This window comes from Gobius niger, assembly GCF_951799975.1.
Source record: "Gobius niger genome assembly, chromosome: 8".
In the NCBI taxonomy this organism is placed as follows: Eukaryota; Metazoa; Chordata; class Actinopteri; order Gobiiformes; family Gobiidae; genus Gobius; species Gobius niger.
Genome location: NC_136859.1, coordinates 1961114 through 1975215, shown reverse-complemented (window position 1 = coordinate 1975215; position 14102 = coordinate 1961114). Strand labels below are relative to the sequence as shown.

The 14102-nt window shown below is 39.8% G+C and overlaps 1 protein-coding gene across 3 annotated transcripts in view; it reads right to left on the bottom strand.

The window, feature by feature from the left end:
- LOC306966291 (nuclear receptor coactivator 2-like) overlaps nt 1-11603 on the bottom strand; it is a 55680-nt gene extending 44077 nt beyond the window's left edge. For all 3 annotated transcript variants that reach the window (XM_079560999.1, XM_079561001.1, XM_079561000.1), the window contains exon 1: nt 11393-11603. The gene's annotated coding sequence lies outside the window, so the exon portion shown is untranslated. The remainder of the gene's footprint in view (nt 1-11392) is intronic.
- Nucleotides 11604-14102: the final 2499 nt, after the last annotated feature.

The window sequence follows — 14102 nt, the reverse complement described above, 5'->3', positions numbered from 1 at the left end:
AATTCAACAAAAAAAGTGACAAAAATTCAACAAAAATGTGATAAAAATTCAACAAAAATGTGATAAAAATTCAACAAAAATGTGACAAAAATTCAACAAAAAAGTGACAAAAATTCAACAAAAATGTGACAAAAATTCAACCAAAAAGTGACAAATATTCAACCAAAAAAGTGACAAAATTTCAACAAAAAAGTGACAAAAATTCAAACCAAAAATGATAAAAAATCAACAAAAAATGTGACAAAAAATCAACAAAAATGTGACAAAAATTCAACAAAAAGTGACAAAAATTCAACAAAAACCCCATTTTTTTTTTTTTACAAAAACTCATCAAAAATGTGACCAAAAAAACCATAAAAAAGGTGACATAACACAGCAACAACGCGAGGAAAAAGATCAGATTTGTGGGTCTTAGCTTTCAAATGAGGTGCTACACAGGCCTATATAATGGCCAAAGAGGACAGAATGCATTTGGTTAAGGCGGGTGGTAAGAGGTTAATTTTTGTCACATTTTTGTCACATTTTTGTCTCTTTAGTTGCGTTTACATCCTTGTTTTCATCTCATTTTTTGTGGCTGTTTTGGTGCTTTTTTCCCCAAGAAGCTTTTTGATTAGGGTAAAGCCAAACTGGAGAAAATGCGATCCGTTCAGGTGGGAGTTAAGAGGTTAACCTTGGAGACATTGCAGGGACTTCACAGAAACGTCTCCGAGACCTGTCAGACACAAAAGAGATCTCAAAGAGAGGATGGAGTCTCTTTAAGGCCTCCTTGGTAACCGACGTCTCAGAGACATCTCCGTGACCAGTGGGGGCTCGAGTCTCCAACTAGTCTCCGGGCCCTTTGGACGTCCGACATGTGTTAGCTTTAGCTCTTCTCATTAAACAGCTCTTTCCTTCCTCTGTAAATCGCTCCGAGCACATCTAAACACAGAGCCGCCATGTTGGTTTCTCTGACGTTGCCATGGCGACGGGGAGCGCTCCTTCCGAGGATCGTAAAACAGAACAGGTTTAAGGAGGAACCTCTCGCCTCTGTCCTCAGACGACTCCGCTCCAGATGTTTTTCCCGCTGAGAGCGACTCCACGGACGCGGAAACATTAAGCAGAGATTATTCTGTTCTTTACGATGCTCCGGCCGCGCCAAGAAACACATCCTGGACTTTACGATGATTAGTATTTATCTGAGTCCGTCCTTCAAACATGAGAAGACCAGGAGATTATTCCCTTCATCACCAAGAACAACCTCAGGAACTCACTTTACTTCAGGCCTCATGGTGCAAGCCGAAAAGATACTTATCACAGTCATAACTAACAGACCTGAAGCAAAAGACCTCCAGTAAAACACCTCCAGCAAAAGACCTCCAGCAAAAGACCTCCAGTAAATGACCTCCAGTAAAAGACCTCCAGTAAAAGACCTGAAGCAAAAGACCTGAAGCAAAAGACCTCCAGTAAATGACCTCCAGTAAAAGACCTCCAGTAAAAGACCTGAAGCAAAAGACCTGAAGCAAAAGACCTCCAGTAAATGACCTCCAGCAAATGACCTCCAGTAAATGACCTCCAGTAAAAGACCTCCAGTAAAAGACCTTCAGCAAATGACCTCCAGTAAATGACCTCCAGTAAAAGACCTCCAGTAAAAGACCTTCAGCAAATGACCTCCAGTAAATGACCTCCAGTAAAAGACCTCCAGTAAAAGACCTCCAGCAAAAGACCTCCAGCAAAAGACCTCCAGTAAATGACCTGAAGCAAAAGACCTCCAGCAAAAGACCTCCAGCAAAAGACCTGAAGCAAAAGACCTCCAGTAAATGACCTCCAGTAAATGACCTCCAACAAAAGACCTCCAGCAAAAGATCTGAAGCAAAAGACCTCCAGTAAATGACCTCCAGTAAATGACCTCCAACAAAAGACCTCCAGCAAAAGATCTGAAGCAAAAGACCTCCAGCAAAAGACCTGAAGCAAAAGACCTCCAGTAAATGACCTCCAGTAAATGACCTCCAACAAAAGACCTCCAGCAAAAGATCTGAAGCAAAAGACCTCCAGCAAAAGACCTCCAGCAAATGACCTCCAGTAAATGACCTCCAGTAAAAGACCTCCAGTAAATGACCTCCAGTAAATGACCTCCAGTAAATGACCTCCAGCAAATGACCTCCAGCAAATGACCTCCAGTAAAAGACCTCCAGCAAATGACCTCCAGTAAAAGACCTCCAGTAAATGACCTCCAGTAAAAGACCTCCAGTAAATGACCTCCAGTAAAAGACCTCCAGTAAAAGACCTCCAGCAAAAGACCTCCAGCAAATGACCTCCAGCAAATGACCTCCAGCAAAAGACCTCCAGTAAAAGACCTCCAGTAAAAGACCTCCAGTAAAAGACCTCCAGTAAAAGACCTCCAGCAAAAGACCTCCAGCAAATGACCTCCAGCAAATGACCTCCAGCAAAAGACCTCCAGTAAAAGACCTCCAGTAAAAGACCTCCAGTAAAAGACCTCCAGTAAATGACCTCCAGCAAATGACCTCCAGTAAAAGACCTCCAGCAAAAGACCTCCAGTAAAAGACCTCCAGTAAAAGACCTCCAGTAAAAGACCTCCAGTAAAAGACCTCCAGTAAAAGACCTCCAGTAAAAGACCTCCAGTAAAAGACCTCCAGCAAAAGACCTCCAGTAAATGACCTCCAGTAAATGACCTCCAGTAAATGACCTCCAGCAAAAGACCTCCAGCAAATGACCTGAAGCAAATGACTTGAAGCAAAAGACCTCCAGCAGGACCATATTGACGGAGGTTTAGTGAAAGTGTTTAACAAACTTGAAGCTAACCCATTTTCATTGCGATGTTTTTTGTTTTTACGGAAGCTCTCATGGGAAAACTATCGGCCGGCTGTTATATATCGGACAGATATCTGGGATATATATTACAATATCAGCGATCGGCCGATCTAACGCCGATATCTCCAAGTCAGGGGTTTAACCTTTAACCCCTGACTTAACTGAGCACAGTTTCTCCAGTTTTAGGAAAAATAGATACAGACGGCATCTCTGGAATCGCCCATATATGGTCATTTTTGAAAACAGTTAAGGGGAAAACAATTTTGAAAAAATGTATATTTTCTCTAATTATTCAAAAACTACTGTAACAAATGCTGAAATATGAATATAGTTTCTACTAGATAATGATACAAAGACATGGGGAGGAGCAAAGTGGCTCAACAGCCCATAAATACATGAATAACGGAGAATGCTAACTTGATGCTACATGTTAGCATCGGGCTAATGCTAACGGTTAGCTAGCGCGAGCTACAACTGCCGTTTTTTCACTTCTACTGAACAATCTGCTGTGAGAAAATATCCAAATGGGCCCGATTTTCACTTGACTTTATTTGTATGTGATAAATAAGTTGATATTCCACCAGAAAATGGCAAAAAAGAGCGGAAAAATTGTGTTTCTCTAAAGATTCTATTTTCCCCCTCGGCGAAGCCACGCCCCCTTCTATGACGAGATGCCGTCTGTATCTATAGAAACTAAATCTATTTAGTTATTATGTACATCGAATATTGATATATTTATTTTTGTCAATGTCACCGAGCCCCAGTGCCCTAGTGACTGTCCCACCCTCGTCAGTGAACCTGAAGCTCCCGGTGCCCGTGGAGAAAGCTGGTTATGCTCTTAGCCGGTTCCTCTGATCCAGGAATTAGCCACTGACGGCGCTAACGGAATTAGCTCCGCGTTACGCAACGTCCTCCCCCAGCAGAGACTGAGAGAGAGAACGTCCCGCAGTTTACTTCAGTCTCTGAGGAGAACGTCATGTTTGTGATGATTGTAGTTCAAACATCATTAATGGAACTTCATGTTTGGTCTTAACCCTCACCCTCTACCTGAAACCAGTGCATTTCCTCCCGTTCAGCTTTCCCCCAATCTAAAAGCTTCAGTGTAACTTCAGCTCTGTCATTAGAAAGAAAACTGATAGTAATATTTTTGATGTGTTGTTGACCTGATAGTGGAGTCTGCAGTGTTTACAACATACAGGCTAATGTTGCTAATGTTGCTAATGTTGCTAATGTCGCTAATGTCGCTAACTTCTGGTGATTCTTACGCCGTTTTATGCCCAGGGGTTTATTCATCTGAAAAACTAACCCAGCGACTAAAAAGTCCAGAGAAAATCCAGAATAAAGAGATACAGCATGTTTATATTGAGCCAAAATGAGCAGAACAATGAAAATGCTGAAGCTACTGGATAAGTTTCTATAAACACAGGAGAAAATCCACACGGAGCTGAAGTAAAGGAGAAAAGAGACCATTTATCTGCAGTAATAAGTAACATCTCAATACTATTGTTCAATAAAAATACATAAATAAATAAAGCACAAGCATTGAGGTGCTTTAGGACATGAGCTGTTCTGTCTATGATGGACAGAGCAATAAAATTAAAAATAATATTGAATGAAAAATATAAATAAATACAATGGCATCTGTTCAATTCTGAAATAACTTCCCTTAAATGTGTCGCCGACTTTACTCAAGGAAATGTAAATGAGTAAATTAACTAATTACAAACCAATCTGCTGTGTGAAGTCGGTATGATGAAGAACCTTGTACTCGTATCAATATTCAGTATCGGCAAGTATTTAAATCAAAGTACTCGTATCGGTTTTGAAAGTGAATTTCTCCAGTGTGAGATCAATAAAGGCTCATCTTCCCACACTCGTCCTGTTTTAACCTCTTACCACCCGCCTGAACCAAATGCATTCTGTCCTCTTTGGCCATTACAGGTCTGTGTAACACCTCATTTGAAAGCTAAGACCCACAAAACTGATCTTTTTCCTCGCGTTGTTGCTGTGTTGTGTCACCTTTTTATCTTTTTTTGTCACTTTTTGGTTGAATTTTTGTCACTTTTTTGTCACATTTTGTTGAAATTTTGTCACTTTTTTGTTGAATTTTTGTCACTTTTTTGTTGAATTTTTGTCACTTTTTTGTTGAATTTTTGTCACATTTTGTTGAATTTTTGTCACTTTTTTGTCACATTTTGTTGAATTTTTGTCACTTTTTGGTTGAATTTTTGTCACTTTTTGGTTGAAATTTTGTCACTTTTTGGTTGAATTTTTGTCACTTTTTTGTTGAATTTTTGTCACATTTTTGTCACATTTTGTTGAAATTTTGTCACTTTTTGGTTGAATTTTTGTCACTTTTTGGTTGAATTTTTGTCACTTTTTGGTTGAAATTTTGTCACTTTTTGGTAGAATTTTTGTCACTTTTTTGTCACATTTTGTTGAAATTTGGTCACTTTTTGGTTGAATTTTTGTCACTTTTTGGTTGATTTTTTGTCACTTTTTGGTTGAATTTTTGTCACTTTTTGGTTGAATTTTTGTCACTTTTTGGTTGAATTTTTGTCACATTTTTGTTGAATTTTTGTCACTTTTTGGTTGAATTTTTGTCACTTTTTGGTTGAATTTTTGTCACATTTTGTTGAAATTTTGTCACTTTTTGGTTGAATTTTTGTCACTTTTTGGTTGAATTTTTGTCACTTTTTGTCACTTTTTGGTTGAATTTTTGTCACTTTTTTGGTTTAAGTGTTGTCACTTTTTGGCTGAGTTATTGTCTCTTTTTGGTTGCCGTTTACATCCTTGTTTTCTTCTCATTTTTTGTGGCTGTTTTGGTGCTTTTTTTCCCAAGGAGCTTTTTGATTAGGGTAAAGCCAAACTGGAGAAAATATGATCCGCTCAGGTGGGAGTTAAGAGGTCGACCATTACTCTGAAAAGCCAGACTCAGCGCGGGCGTGAATAAAAACACACTGTGCGGTCACATGGTCCCAAAGTGTCGCAACTCTCTCAAAGTTCACTCTGAAGTCGCACAAACACAAAGCCTGAACCTCCCTCCTCCTCCTCCTCCTCCCCCCTCCTCCTCCCCCCCCCCCCTCCTCCTCCTCCTCCGCCTGCACCGTGGGGGGAGATACTGTATCTTATCCACGGACCGGGACAGGCACGTACGCACACGACCAGAACTAAAGAACTGAAGAGGAGAGGGAGCGGAGGGGACGACGCTCTGCTGCTGCGGGGAGGGGGGGCTTATAACCCACAGGGGGGGGGGGACAAACTGTTGCACAAATGAGTTAAAGGTTTAGAATAGAGGGAGGAGGAGAGAGCGCGTTACACAAGAGCAGAAGCCGAGTCAGCACAATCTGTAAACCAAACAACGAGCGACGAACACAGGAGTCCAGGATCTTTACATTTAGTCCGACTTCAGGCGCAGGAATAAAAACAAAGTTATTCATCCACTTAAAGGGATGTTTCAGGATGTTTGACATAGGGCCTCATTTCCGAGTTATCCGGAGTGTTGCTGATTTCTGGAGATTTCTTTTTTTTTCATTCCTGCAGTTCTTATGTTTGAAGAGTTTTGTGGCGCTAGGCTAATGCAAGGCTAGTGCATTTCTATGGTATCAGCTAGCCTGCATTAAAAACAGTGTGACCCGCTCCACAGAGCACCTGAGGCAAGTAAGGATTAAACAACGAGGAGCCTTAGTGCATTAGACGGTTCTAACGCCCGACACAGAGTTGTTCCTCCTGCATTATAACGTCTAACGCGGCTCCTCGTTGTTTAATCCGCTTATACCAGGGTCCCACAAACCTAACATTTATAATAAATGTGTTTCTCATTGACTAAAGTCACTAAATCTGCCAGACTACGGGACTATTTTGTGTGGGTTATTAGCCGGTCACTGAAGGCTGGTCTCAGAGCGAGTCATTCTCCGCAGCTATTACGAGGATCTCAGTCAGGCTCAACGACACAACATCAGCACAGAATCACAACACAACAGGACTAACCCGGAAACACTTTTCCCTGGAAGGAAACACCGATATGCGGCACTCGTGGGCAGGAGTTATTTACCTTTTACGCTGTTTAACCTGAAGCTAAAGCTAGCTAGCTCAACCAGCTCAACTGTTTATGGAAACAGCTGCGGTGGAGTCGCTCACACCTGGGCCCAACTGAAACTTTTATGTTTGACTTTACTAATCCAGACAAATATGCTTCAATGCAGGATCATTTTATGTACGCCTGAAAATGATGAATAGCCTTAACCGTTTCCAATAGAAATGTAAAGCTCATATGTTATTAACAGTAGCTAACCTAGCTGCTCACTCTCCTCTACAAACATTTAGCAAACGTTTGGTTTTGGCCAAAAACGTTAAAGGTTTAGCGGAGGATGTTCTATTTCCGGGTGGATCATCAAGACGATTGGTCCTAATTGTCAATCATTCTGGTGATCTGCTACGTAAGGCCGCCGTGCGCGCTCGCCCCTTGTTAATTTCTGCACATGCACTTTCAAGCCTATGTGAGTTACGCTGTGAGCCGTTCATTGCTGCTGCAGAAGCACCGAGTCGTTTGAAAATGGCAGAAAAAGTGTCTTCGAAGTGTATGAGAAGAAGAGAAACAAGACCTGAGTGTTTTTGGGAGATTCTTCCTCCTCGGAGGCAGGTAGAGCGTTGTGCATGCACATTTTTTTTTTAAGTGCAGAGGGCGGTTCTTTCCTCTAATTCGGGAAAATCCTCCTGTATACCTTTAACACAAAATCCATCTCATACGTTCCTGTCAGTCACTAATTACGCCTTTATCTGATTCAGCTGTGTCATGCGTTGCTATGGCGATGCCCACAGCGGAGTGACATCCCAGTGATTTAACTACCGGACTACGTGTGCGGTTACACCAAAATAATGCACCAGCCAATCAGAATCCAGTATTCACCCAGACCAGGGTATAAATCACTTATAACACCAGACTAACCATAGTCTGTCCATAGAATCACTTCAACCATTTTGCATTTAAAAGACCTTATATTTGAGCAGCATCAGCTTCGTGGTGGCGGAGTGATCTGCTAGAAAATAGTCCCTCAAAATGTGATCATTCATGTGATGCAGGTCAGGCAAAGCTATCCCTAAAATGGCCGCCATCAGAGTTTTTACAGAATACTCAAAGATACGTGAATGTGCCAAGGCAACACTTCAGGCATGTTTTTAATGAGGGAATGACAGAATAACATGATGCAAAACCCGGGAATAACACGCTCACATTTATTAAAGTGTAGAATATTAGAATAGAACGATGCTTCTGCTGATTTCATACATCGTTTTGATTTTTGATTCATTCCTTTCTCGTTTCTGTGCTGTGTTATTTGTGTTTGAGGAAAGCACTTTGGGGCAGCTTTAACATTTTACCCACACGTTGCAGTTTTATAAATAGACCTTCTGCAGGACTTCCTCTGTGCCACGGTTTGGCTTTAGCCTATTCGCTTTGGTCAACATGGCCGCCCAGACCTTCACAGCGCTCACGATGAAGAACGTGCTAATGCGGGACAATGAGCAAAATGTGTTTCATCAAAACAAAGAATCTGCCGACATCTGGCTCGTGCGACGTCCTGGTGATGTTAACAAACTGCACTTTGTTTTTATTCCCGCGTCTTAAAGGAACAGGCACCGTTTTTCCAGACTGAGATATGTCAGGGGTCGGCAACGTCAGGCCCGGGGGCCAAATCCGGCCCTCTGGCACAGAACCTCTGGCCCTCAAGATGATTTTGAGAAACACTAGTACACAAATCACAGAGTACTTTTAACATTATTAGAGTTAAATGGGAGGAAAAAGGTAGAAATACTGTCAATGCACCCAGTTAGGTCATAACACTGGCATTTGAAAGAAGTGCACAGGAAAGAGAATAATCGTTTTCAGGAAGAAATCACATAAATCTACTTGAATTAAGAGATTAAATCTAAGGTCTGAGTAGATTTGGTTTGGTCTTAGATTAGATAAAACCTCTAGTAGTCGTTATTCTCTTAATTCAGGTAATTTTGTGTAATTTTAAGAGAGAAACATTATTTGTCTGAAGAGGGTTTTATTCTTGTTCCATTGGCGCTGTAGCATTTGTATCTTGGATTAGTTCAAACCGACTCAAATTCAACATAGAAGAACTTTAGGCAAAAAAGGGAAAAACCCGAGGCCTGGCATGTCCATTCATTAAAGGACTTTTAACCTGGTATCGGAGCCTCAATCCCTTTTTTTGCCTATACCTGAAGAGCACCTGACCTCCTTACAGACTATTCTACCCACTGTATCCATCACTTTATTTCCTCTCTAAAGTAAAAGAGCTTTAATTCAAGCAATTTTAAGTCATTTATCTCATGATGGTATTTTTTCCAGCTTTACTTTGGGCTAGACATCAGCGGCGTCGGCCCTCGGTCTATTTACAATAAAGAAAATCGTCCCTCCGCCAAGAAAACTCGCCTACCCCTGAGATATGTTCTTACCTGAGTTTAGACGAGTTGATCTGTACCTGAGGAGAAGAGCTCAGTCGCTTCTAACTACACCTCCGTTTGGAGCCATAGGAATATACTGGGAGAGGCCAAATGCTAACAACATCTTTGGTTGTTTTGCGTGACTGAGCGCACGTACAAAGACCAGACAGGTACACATCAACTCGTCTAAGCTCAGGTAAGAACATATCTCAGTATGGAAGAGCGGTTCCTTTAAGTTGGGCTTAACGTCATCACCCCCACCTGAACAGAGCACTATTTCTCCACTTTGGCTTTATCCAAATCTAAAAAGCTTCTTGAGAAAAGTGTTAAAATAGCAACAAAAGAGAAAAGGAAAAACGCAATGAAATTCACGAATGGCTCGTATGAATTTCAAACCGCAGGAAATCTATGTCCCCGTGTTGTCGCCCTTTCGTGGCTTTCTTGTTGCTTTTTTGTCTCTCAGTAGTTGTTGCTTTCTTGTTGCTCTTCCAGCACGTTTTTGTCGCTCTTTTGCTGTATTTTTGTCACATTCTGGAAGCGTTTTTGTCGTATTCTCGTGTTTTTTAACCTCTTAACTCCCGCCTGAACCGAGAGGATCTTTTTCCTCACGTCATCGTAACTTTATGTCATTTTTTGTCACATTTTTGTCATTTTTTTGTAAAATTTGAATCACATTTTTGTCATTTTATTGTCACATTTTTGTCATTTTTTTGTCAATTTTTTATCACATTTTTTGTCACATTTTTGACATTTTTTTGTCAATTTTTTAATCACATTTTTTGTCACATTTTTGACATTTTTTCATCAATTTTTTATCAATTTTTTGACATTTTTTGTCACATTTTTGTCAATTTTTCATCCATTTTTTGTGAAATTTTTGTCATTTTTTGTCACATTTTTGTCATTTTTTTGTCAATTTTTTTATCAAATCTTTGTCATTTTTTTGTCCCATTTTTGTATTTTTTTTTGTCATTTTTTGTCCCTTTTTTGTATTTTTTTGTCGTTTTTTGTCACATTTTTGTCATTTTTTGTCGCATTTTTGTCATTTTTTTGTCATTTTTTGTTACATTTTTATCATTTTTTTGTCAAATTTTTATCACATTTTTCGTCACTTTTTTGTCAATGTTTTCTCACTTCTTCGTCACATTTCCATCATTGTTTTTGTCTCAGTTTTGTTGCTTTTTTCACAGCTTTTCTCCAGAAGCTTTTGGACTGGGGTAAAGCCAAACTGGAGAAAATGTGCTCGGTTCAGGTGGGAGTTAAGGGGTTAATCCCATGTTTTTAACTTTTTTCCTCGCTCTTTTGTCACTTTATATTGTGTTATTGTTGCTTTTCCTTCTCGTGCTGTCGCTTTTACATTCGGGTAAAGCCAAACCGGAGAAAACGCGCTCGGTTTACGAGGTTACAAAACCCGATGTATTTGTTTATTCAGATATTTCACTCGCGCGCGTCTTATTTTGAAGGCGCCCGGCCGGATGCCTCGCGCAGGTGTCATGGCCGCTTGACACCGTCCGTTGAGGAAGTGTAAATAAAAGTCGCCGTTTTACGCGAAATCTCATCAAAATGTTGACTTTTCTGCGACGTCGCGGCGAAGACAAACAAACCGTGTTGACTTTTACCCCAAACACGCGAACAGACAATTTAAAACGTCCGTAAAACGAGTTCTCCGGCCGCGCGCTCGCGAAATGTCCGTAAGCTCTGGAGCGGAAAGCAGGAAGGACCGGTCAAATGCAAATGTTAAACGCGACTTTTACCATATTTTTTGCTTTTATTTCGCTTTTCCAATCGCGAAAAGAACTCGCCGTCAACACACGAGCATTTATGTGAAGTTTATTCGTGAATGACAAGGCGTTTTGACCGAGATACGGCGGATATTTTTAAGTAAATCTGCTTAACTCTTGCACGAACACGTCAATATTATCACGGGTGCAGCGCGGAATTACGGTGCAAGGTGGAAAAAAGATTAGAAAAAAAGCCGAGGAAACGCGTTTAAATCGAGCGAAAACGAGCACGGTTTGAGATTTGAGTGGGAAATGGGTCAGGAATGGGGAATAATTTCTAACGGTGCCGGTGTAGCGGTCGAAAAAAAACGCAGAAGAACTTATGTTATGGGGAAAGGGAAGCGCTGACTTACCGGCGAGCGCAGAAGGAGAGACGGCAGCCGGCCATCAGTGCGCGGAGAGCGGGGAGAGAGCCTGTCCTGGGGTCGGTGTTGGCGGTGGTGGTGGTGGAGGTGGTCCGGGAGGAGAGGGTCAGTCAGCGGGACGGAGCGACAGCTGGAGCCGCCATGTTCGCGGCGCTGCGAGGCTGTTTATCCAGGACTCTCTCTCTCTCTCCCCTCCTCCTCCTCCGGCAGAGACAGGCTCATTAGCGCACGCACACATACGCACACACAGCACACGCGCAGATACGGAGCGCTTACTGTAACAGGGGCGGAGCGGCGGAGCGGGCCAGGGGCACTCAGGGGGGGGGGCCCGGCAGAGCTACACCGGGGGATTCCAGGCAGTGGCGGCTCAAATTTAATGTCAGTTTCAATCATAAAAAATGAGGTGTATTTAACCGCTTGCCTTCAACCTGAACAGAGCACTTTCTCTCCAGTTTGGTTTTACCCAAATGTAAAAGCTTATTGGAAAAAGTGTAAAAAAATAAATAAAAAAAAGAAGCGACAAAAATGTGACAAAAAACAATAAAAAATGTGACAAAAAAAAAACTAACAAAAATGGGACAAAAAATTATAAAAAATTGCCAAACATAAATGAAAAATTGACAGAAAATAATAAAAATGTGACAAAAATATAAATAAAAAAGACAAAAAATAAATAAAAATGTGACAAAAATATAGATAAAAAATATGACAAAAAATAATAAAAATGTGACAAAAAAAAACAAAAAAATGTGACAAAAAAAAAGTGACAAAAAGTAAATAAAAATGTGACAAAAATATAAATAAAAATGTGACAAAAATATAAATAAAAATGTGACAAAAATATAAATAAAAATGTGACAAAAATATAAATAAAAATGTGACAAAAAATAAATAAAAAAATTACAAAAATATAAATAAAAAATGTGACAAAAAATAATAAAAATGTGACAAAAAATAAATAAAAATGTGACAAAAAATAATAAAAATGTGACAAAAATATAAATAAAAAATGTGACAAAAAATAAATAAAAATGTGACAAAAAATAATAAAAATGTGACAAAAAATAAATAAAAATGTGACAAAAAATAAACAAAAATGTGACAAAAAATAAATAAAAATGTGACAAAAAATAAACAAAAATGTGACAAAAAATAAACAAAAATGTGACAAAAAATAAATAAAAATGTGACAAAAAATGTGAAAAAAGAATAATAAAAATGTGACAAAAATATAAATCAAAATGGCTCCTACCCGGTGGCAGCGACGTTGCAGTTGTGGCTTTCTGGTCAGTGACACCAGGGGGAGATGAAAGACCCTCCAATCATCCCATCAACACTTGCATTACCTCCAGAGGGACTACGGAGAGGATTTATTTCGGTGACCAAGTAACCTCTGCTTTAAATGTAGCATCATAATGAAGCGATGTGCTGGGCAAAGGGACCATTACAAAATCAAACAGCCAGTGATAAATGAGTTCATATTCCACCAGGACATGGCTAAAAAGAGTCAAAAATGGTGTTTCCCAAAAGATTCTATTTTCCCCTCGGCGAAGCCACGCCCCCTTCTATGCCGTCTGTATCTATAGAGTTCGGGAATGTGACGTCATATCGCTAAGCATTATGGGAAAAGCAGCAATTGTAAACTAATGGAGATTTTAAAAGTTAAAATACTGGAGTTATTGTTCACATTAAAACACTTGTACACTACAGTGAGTTAGACGTATCTACCAGCAGCAACTCAGCAGCTAACGTCTGATCCACGGCTATTTTCTCCACTTTTTATACCAATATTAGCTCATGTTAGTCAATGGAAATGTATGCTGACAGCTGCAAAGATGGCGGATCTCCATGGTAACTGTGGAATTTCGTGAACTCTATATGGTAAAACTACTCTAAATATCAGCCTAAGTATTATTGTAATTATTCCTTTAACCTCTTAACTGCCGCCTGAACCGAGAGCATTTTCTCCAGTTCAGCTTTACCCAAATCCTGTAGGCCAGTGTAACGCCTCATTTGAAAGCTAAGATCTACAAAACTCATCTAAATGGATCTTTTTCCTCACGTCATCAGATTTTTTTTCATCTTTTTTTGGAGGGGGGGTTTCAACTCATTTTGTAACATTTTGTCATTTTTTTTTGTTCAATTTTGTAGTAATTTTTTTGTCATTTTTTTGTCTTTTTTTGTCTATTTTTTGTCATTTTTTGTCGATTTTTTGTCGATTTTTTGTCGATTTTTTGTCATTTTTTTCTCGCTTTTTTCTCGCTTTTTTGTCTTTTTTTGTCATTTTTTTGTCGATTTTTTGTCTATTTTTTGTCATTTTTTTGTCGATTTTTTGTCGTTTTTTTGTCCATTTTTTCTGTCAATTTTTTTGTCATTTTTTTGGTTATTTTTTGTCACTTTTTCATCAATGTTTTGTCACTTTTTTTGTCACATTTCCATCATTGTTTTCGTCTCAGTTTTGTTGCTATTTTCACACCTTTTTCCCCAAAGCTTTTGGATTGGGGTAAAGCCAAACTGGAGAAAATGTGCTTGGTTCAGGTGGGAGTTAAGGGGTTAAGTTGGTCCTGTTTTCGTCCACCAGCACAGAAAGCGCCTGTAATCTCCGCTGCGTCCGTGTTTTTTGTTTGTCATGTCATTTACCACACGTATGGTGAAGAGCGTCACGCTTCCTCCACACGCAGAGCAAACCTCTGTTTCC